Below are 7,015 nucleotides of genomic sequence, written 5' to 3' on the forward strand. Positions count from 1 at the left end.
GACGAGGAGAGACCAAACTTTTGCAAACTGAAGTAGCAGTGTGATATTTTTTCCTTCTTAGAGTTCCTATTATTGTAATGATAATGATGCCCATGTTGCAGGATTTTGTTATGGACAAGGTGATATGAATCACAAAATATTTAGACGACTGCATAAACCTAGGAATGACTGGGGTTTGTATTATTTAGCGTCTTCTAACAGTGTTTCTGTAACTTCTCTGTTCACTAGAAAGAACCAAAGTAAGATCACAGTAGATAAACATCTCATAAGAGGAGAGTTTTTTTTTTCCAAAAAGAAATTGGGAAAATATATTTGCATTTGTCTTTCTATGCAATAATTTTTTTGATGAATACTCAGAGATCTCATTTTTAAATTTTATTATGCTTTTATTGATTTTTTGTGCGAATTTGTTATGCTTTCATTGATTTCTTTGTGTGAGTTTGTGTGCATGCACGTGCTTGGGCACATATAATACAGTCTGTGTGTAAAGTCATTGTGGGAGTTATTTCTTCTACCTCCTGGGCCCCAGGGATCAAACTCAGATCTTTGGGCTAGGCGGCAAGCTCCTTTATGCATAGAGCCATCTTGCTCACTCTCCACAGGAAGGAATATAGTGGTGTGAGTAGTGTGCTCACACAACTGCACAGATAGGACCATGGGTGGAGTTTTGCTAGTAAAACGGTACACTTTGATCTCTGAATGTACTCCCAAGCCAAATATCTGTAAAAGAAAAGAAAAGAAAAGAAGAGAGAAGAAAAGTGAAAACAGGCGGCCATAGAGTTTTTCAGTTTTGTTCTTTGGAAGTCTTTTCAAGCAGAAGGTGGACCTCTCAAGCAGGGGTCAGAGAGAATCTGATCACTGCTAATGTCTCTGCAGGGTGATTACCGGAAAACATGGTAGTGGCGGCATGCCTCTGTTGCCCTTGCTTTTGTTCCCAGAATACACACTAAGTACTCACCGAAGTGATGTTATTTAGTCAAATCCAAGGAAAGATGCCTTTAATTGGTTGCTTTGTCCCCCGTCTCTGTCCACTGGAATACTATTTGAGATTTGGCTTGATCCCAAGTCACTGAGATAGCACTGGAGAGCCTGTGCTGACAGAACTCAGAAGCCTGTTGCGGTGCTCTGACTGATGAGTTCAGCGTAACCTGTTGAGTCACACTGACATCCTCCAAAGGTCAAGGGTATGGGTCAGCTCTCCTGTCTGAAAGAGATGGATTGCCCAACACTAGCTAAAAGCGTCCAGCTTATGTGTGGAAAATCTGAAAGGGCTTGCTTACCCTCCCCACCCCCACCCCCCACCCTTTTTAAGGTTGACTTGTGTCCCAATTTGCAAACCCTGTTTTGAAGTTAGTTTTGGAGCCATCGACCTCTGGCCTGTTGCTGTTTCTGTGAACTGTGCTCCGTGGCTAGCTTTGATCTTTGCTTTCCTCTGCTCAGAATGGTCTTTCCTTTCCTCTGCCTTCTGATGGCCTTTGAGAATCAGCTCATCCCAATCATGTTCACCCGGATCAGTTCCCAGAGAGTGGCTTCTAATTTCACTGTTATGCAGTTGCCAACATAATTCATTCAGCATTAAATTATATTGCCCTCACCACAGTGATAATGCCATATGATATAAAAGGACCCTGGGTGACTGTCACAAAGTCAAATCTGTGACTTTTAAAATACAGTAGCATTATAAAGACATTTTCATACTACTTGTATTTTAATTGGGGAGAAAGTTTATCAAGTCAGGAAATTATTAAAGTTATTAAAGAGCACTGTTTGCCTGGGTGCTGGAGAGGTGGCTCTGTGTTTAAGCAGACTGGCAACTCTTTCACAGGATCAGGGTTCTACTCCCAGAACCTACACAGTGACTCAACTGTCAGCCAGTTTCTAGGGAATCTGACACCCTCTTCTGGCCTCTGAAGGTACTGCATACATGGGGTACACTCTCGTAGGTGCAGATCAAACACCCACATACAAAATAAAAATAAAAACTACTAAAAACAAAACAAAACAAAAACCCCTACTGCATAAAAAATAAACTTTACCTTGTAAAAATTCAATATTACTAAGAAAAATTTGAAAAACATTTGCTACCATTGGCTTAATCTGCCTAGAGAGTGGCCTGTAACAGACTCTTTTTAGAGGGAAACGAGTCCTTTGAGGTACCGCGGCACCAAATAGCATGCTCACTACCTTCAGTGTTAAATGAGTAAAGCAACTTATGATCGGATTTCTCCCAGATTCAAGCATACACACTTGACACACACTAGTCCAGCCACACTCATCTTATGATCGAGGAAGTAGAATCTCAACATACCTTAGGCTCTTTCAGGACATGCGCACTCGCGTAGAGTCTGTACAAAGAGAAGCTTTTCAGTAAGGCTGGGAAACTGCATGCATAGGTTTTTATCAGCCGACCTTTAGAGATCGTCTTTGTAAACTTCAAATACATCAAAGATTGGCTTTTAAAACTAGGCATTTCCCCCCAGGGACTGACTCTCTCTCTCTCTCTCTCTCTCTCTCTCTCTCTCTCTCTCTCTCTCTCTCTCTCTCTTTCCTCTCTCTCTCTCTCTCCCTCTGATGACTGAGTACCACATCACTAGGATAATGTTCCAGAGTCCAGCATCCTTTTGGTCATATTTACGTTGATAGGAAAACCATCTGAGGAGTCTCCCAAATATTTGCCACCTCTTGTTCCCTGAAAATTAAGTAATTAAGTAGTATTTAAAAGCTCAGAGAAGCAATTGCCCTTTGCTTTAAAAGTATTCAGTGGTAGAACCCTTGCTCAACCATATGCAAGGTTCAAGGTTCAGTGCCTAGCTAAACACACACACACACACACACACACACACACACGCACGCACGCACGCACACACACACACACAAGAGAGAGAGAATATTTTTTGCTTTAATTTTTTGTGAAGTTATTTAACACCCCCCCCCAAAAAAACATAGTTATGGGATAAAGCCATTTTTATCACCAAGAAAGTAAAACCCACTAAGGCAATAATCATTATACTTCAATACACCTTTATTTAGTTAGACATGGGAGAATAACTTCCGTAGTGTGCCTCTAAATCTGAGTGAAAGGTGGCTTGGTTAATTAAGATTTGGAGGCAATAGGTAATTCTATTATTTTGTATTCTTTTTAATATTGATTGTTGGGGAGTTATTTCTAAAGTAGCTGATGTCAACCTGTGTGGTAAGTTTGGAATTCCTTTTAAAATCTCCAAATCTTCTCTCTCTCTCTCTCTGGTGTGTGTGTGTGTGTGTGTGTGTGTGTGCATTTTATTTTTTCAGGCATGATCTCCTTAAGATGTCTAGTCTGGCCTTGAATTTATGATCTGTGTGTCAGCCTTCTGGCCAAGTAGGATTACAGGCCAGCCTATTTCCCAGCTTTTCATATTTTATTGAGATTTTTTTTTTTTTTTTTGCTTTGTTTTTCAACACAGGGTTTCTCTGTGTAGCTCTGGCTGTTCTGGAACTCACTCTGTCCTGGAACTCACTCTGTAGTTCAAGACAAGGCTGGCCTTGAACTCAGAAATCGGCCTGCCTCTGCCTCTGCCTCCCAAGTGTTGGGATTAAAGGCGTGCACCACCACTGCCCTCTTTTGTTGTGATTTCAGAGCATATTGGCCTCACTAGATGTTTTATATCCTTTCCATTTCTTTTGTATTTTCTGTGTTGATCTTTCCCTGTACCACATTGATAATTTTATTATTATGTTTTAAATTCATTAATTCACTTCTCAACTGTTTAATTTGGTTAGAGATTTTTCAATCATTTTTAAATACCAGTATATCACTATAATTTTTATGCCTTAAATTCCATATGGTTTATCCTGTTGTGTATTTTTCTTTGTTAAAATGAATAGTTTTGGCCTGGGGTGTGGTGTATACCTGTAATCCCAGCACCTCAGAAGTGGAGGATGGAATATCAGAAGTTTAAGGTCATTGTTGGCTACATAGCAGGTTCAAGGTCAGCCTAGGTTATATGAATAAGAGGCAACTTCAACAAAACACAAACAAAAGAACAAATAACAAAAACCCAAAGCTGAATTTTGTGGGAACTCTTTATGTATTCATTTCTAATTTTTGTTTTGTTTTGAGACAGACTCTTTCTATGTAGTCTTGTCTATCTCGGAGCTCACTATGTAGACCAGGCTAGCCTTGAACCCACAGGGATCTACCTGCCTTCCAAGAGCTGGGATTAGCGGTATGCATTAGGCCACCTGGCTTTGAGGGAACCTCCCTGTGCACAGAGATTCAAGAACAGCATGATCCAGGCTCCACACAGCTCTAACTTTTTTCTCAGTTTCCTCACTTAAATACATTTTTTTTTATCACGCTGAACAATGTGTCGTAGTTAGTATTTTACTGTTGTGAACAGACACCATGACTAAGGCAATGTTTATAAAAACAACATTTAGTTGGGGCTAGCTTACAGATTCAGAGATTTAGTCCAGTATCATCAAGATGGGAACATGGCAGCAACCAGGCAGGCATGGTGCAGGAGGAGCTGAGAGTTCTACATCTTCATCTGAAGGCTGCTAGCTGAAGACTGACTTCCAGGCAGCTAGGAAGAGGGTCTTAGAGCCCACGCCCACAGTGACACACGTACTCCAACAAGGCCACACCTCTAAATAGTGCCACTCCCTGGGCCAAACATATTGAAACCACTCGACAATGTATAGGAAAAAGCTAAAATTAATGTGGGGCATAGAGTACACTCATCATAAGCCTTTCTAATTGTGTGTTTTCTTTTAGCAGGAGATAGAGGAAACCGGCATTCCCAGACCATCTCATTATTACAGACATCAATTATCATGGCACTAAAAGGTGCGTTTCATCCCTGCAATGGTTGAACCACTTCCTGTTTTCCCTCATTCTCAGGTCTACACTGGGGTTCTACCCCACCTATGTATTTTTGGCTTGTTGATTTTAAACAGAGCAAGTTTGTTCCTCTGGCCGGCAAGGCTTCCAAAACTGCTTAGTATCTAAATCTCTTTTCAACAAGAAACAGAACTCTCCAGGAAAGTGGCCGGAATGCAAGGGTTTATTTCCTCTCTGTGGTTAGTTAGTACTTGGTGACAACACTGGGAGTGAAGCATACATTTCATCTGCCTAAGCTGTAGTCACAGCCTTTCCCTTCCTCCCTCAAAGGCTTGTTTTAAGGAACCCATTGATTCAAGGTAAAAATCCCCTCTGGGGCCGGAGAGATGGCTCAGTGGCTAGGGTTAAGAACACCTGTAGCTTACTGCTTCAGAGGACCCAAGTTAGGATCCCAACACCCATATCTGAAGGCTCTCAGCTGTCCTGAACTCCAGCTCCAAAAGAGTCAACACTCTCTTGTGGCCTCTGAAGGCCCCTGAACATACATGTGCATGTACTCTCCCACACACATATACATAGAATGGAAAATGAACATGCAGTCTTTTAAACTTCCATTGTGGCCTGGACCATTCTTTGACCACATACTACTACGATGTTAGCAGAGGGTCAAGAGTTATAAACTTTCATAGCTGCTTCCTGATCTCACTGACATCTGTCAGGATAGAAAGCTGAAGGCAGAGTCTAACAAAGGATTTAGGATTTTGCAGTATTTGGGAGGAAGAAACTTGATTTTTATTTACTTAATATATGCGTGTTAATAACAGTTTAATAGCAAGCTATCTTGCCTTAAACAAAGTGATATGGTTAAAAGAGTGAGTGTTGGTGAACCTTTGAGTTATTGATATAGTGAAAAATGACTGCGTGTTAAACAAGGGTAGGAAGTGCTTTAGAGGCTCCAGGTTCTGTTCTTTGTCATCTGCTCCTTCATGTGACCTTGGAAGAAGTATTTGATCTTAGTTTCTTCATTTGTGAAACAAAGACATCGAGGATTGATGCAGAGTATGTATTCACTTATGTATATATGATACACATGTCAACGCAGTGAAATGCTTCCTTTAAAGGAAATCTTTAGAAGTTCAAAATTTGATATTGTCCCTCAGTGTCTATGGAGTCTGGTTCTAGGACCCATGGATACCAGTGTAGGCACATGGTCAAGTCCCTTGTGTGACATGCAATTTAAATTTATAGACAGCCTTCTATGCATGTTAAGCCATCCCTAGATCACTCATGCTGCCTGGCACAAAGCAATTATGGCATAAATTGGTTTTTTTTCTGCATGTATTGTTTAGGACATGATAATGAAAATAAGTCTGTGTGGTTTCAGTATTTTTTTCTGAATATTTTTGGCCTGTGGTTGGTTGAATGCATAGCTGTAGAGCTTGGGATATAATGAGTTGAGTACAAATAAAAGCAATTCTATTTTAGGCATGTACGCATGTGTGTGCATGTGTATATGCATGTGTGCATGTGTGTGTATGTGTGCATGTGTGTGCATGTGTGTGCATGTGTGTGCATCTCTGTGTGTGTGTGTGTGTGTGTGTGTGTGTAAGTCATATTCCCGATAGTTTTACCCTACCTTTGCTTTTGGGATGATTCCTGAAGCATATCTGTACAATCTGCATGACTCCATGTGGTAAACTAAGGCAGCAGCTATTGTGACTTTTCAGAGAAACCCCCAGTACTAAAATATGCCTCTTGAGACAGCAGACCAATGGCCAAGTATTTCTGCTCTTCCAAAGCATTCCATGGAAGAAAATGTCTCCAGTCATGTGGCTCCCATTCTTCTGCTGCCATGGCTTCTTTTGTTTCCCCTTGACCCTTTTCTTCTGAAACCTACTTTTATTTCCAGACACAGCTCAAGTTAGGAACAGCTACTGAAGATCACAAAAAATAAAAGAAATGCAGATTCTGGGTAAAAATTAATAAAGGGAAGAAAGAACACATGACAGGGAGAACAGTTAATGTGCGGTTCTTTCTCAGTTACTCTTTCTAGAGAGAATTTAAAACAGGTGTTTCTGCTATTTCAGAACTAATAGACCACGTAAGGTTGTGTTCAGTGAGATAGACATGAACAAACATCTAGTCACCCTAGATATGGAACCAAGACAGGCCAAGGTAATATTCCTATTACTG

General features: G+C 40.7%; 1 long non-coding RNA gene across 2 annotated transcripts; it reads right to left on the reverse strand.

The window, feature by feature from the left end:
* Positions 1 to 405: 405 nt before the first annotated feature.
* Positions 406 to 2,759, reverse strand: LOC110291491. 2 transcript variants are annotated; one of them, XR_002377576.2, is made up of 4 exons: positions 2,584 to 2,759; positions 2,309 to 2,345; positions 959 to 1,204; positions 406 to 720 (listed from the first exon to the last, which is right to left on the reverse strand). It is a non-coding gene; the product is annotated as an uncharacterized LOC110291491 (long non-coding RNA). The 2 variants fall into 2 exon arrangements; XR_003836167.1 differs by having other exon boundaries at positions 2,309 to 2,759.
* Between the last annotated feature and the right edge of the window lie 4,256 nt (positions 2,760 to 7,015).

Source organism: Mus caroli, chromosome 3, assembly GCF_900094665.2.
Source record: "Mus caroli chromosome 3, CAROLI_EIJ_v1.1, whole genome shotgun sequence".
Lineage (NCBI taxonomy): Eukaryota > Metazoa > Chordata > Mammalia > Rodentia > Muridae > Mus > Mus caroli.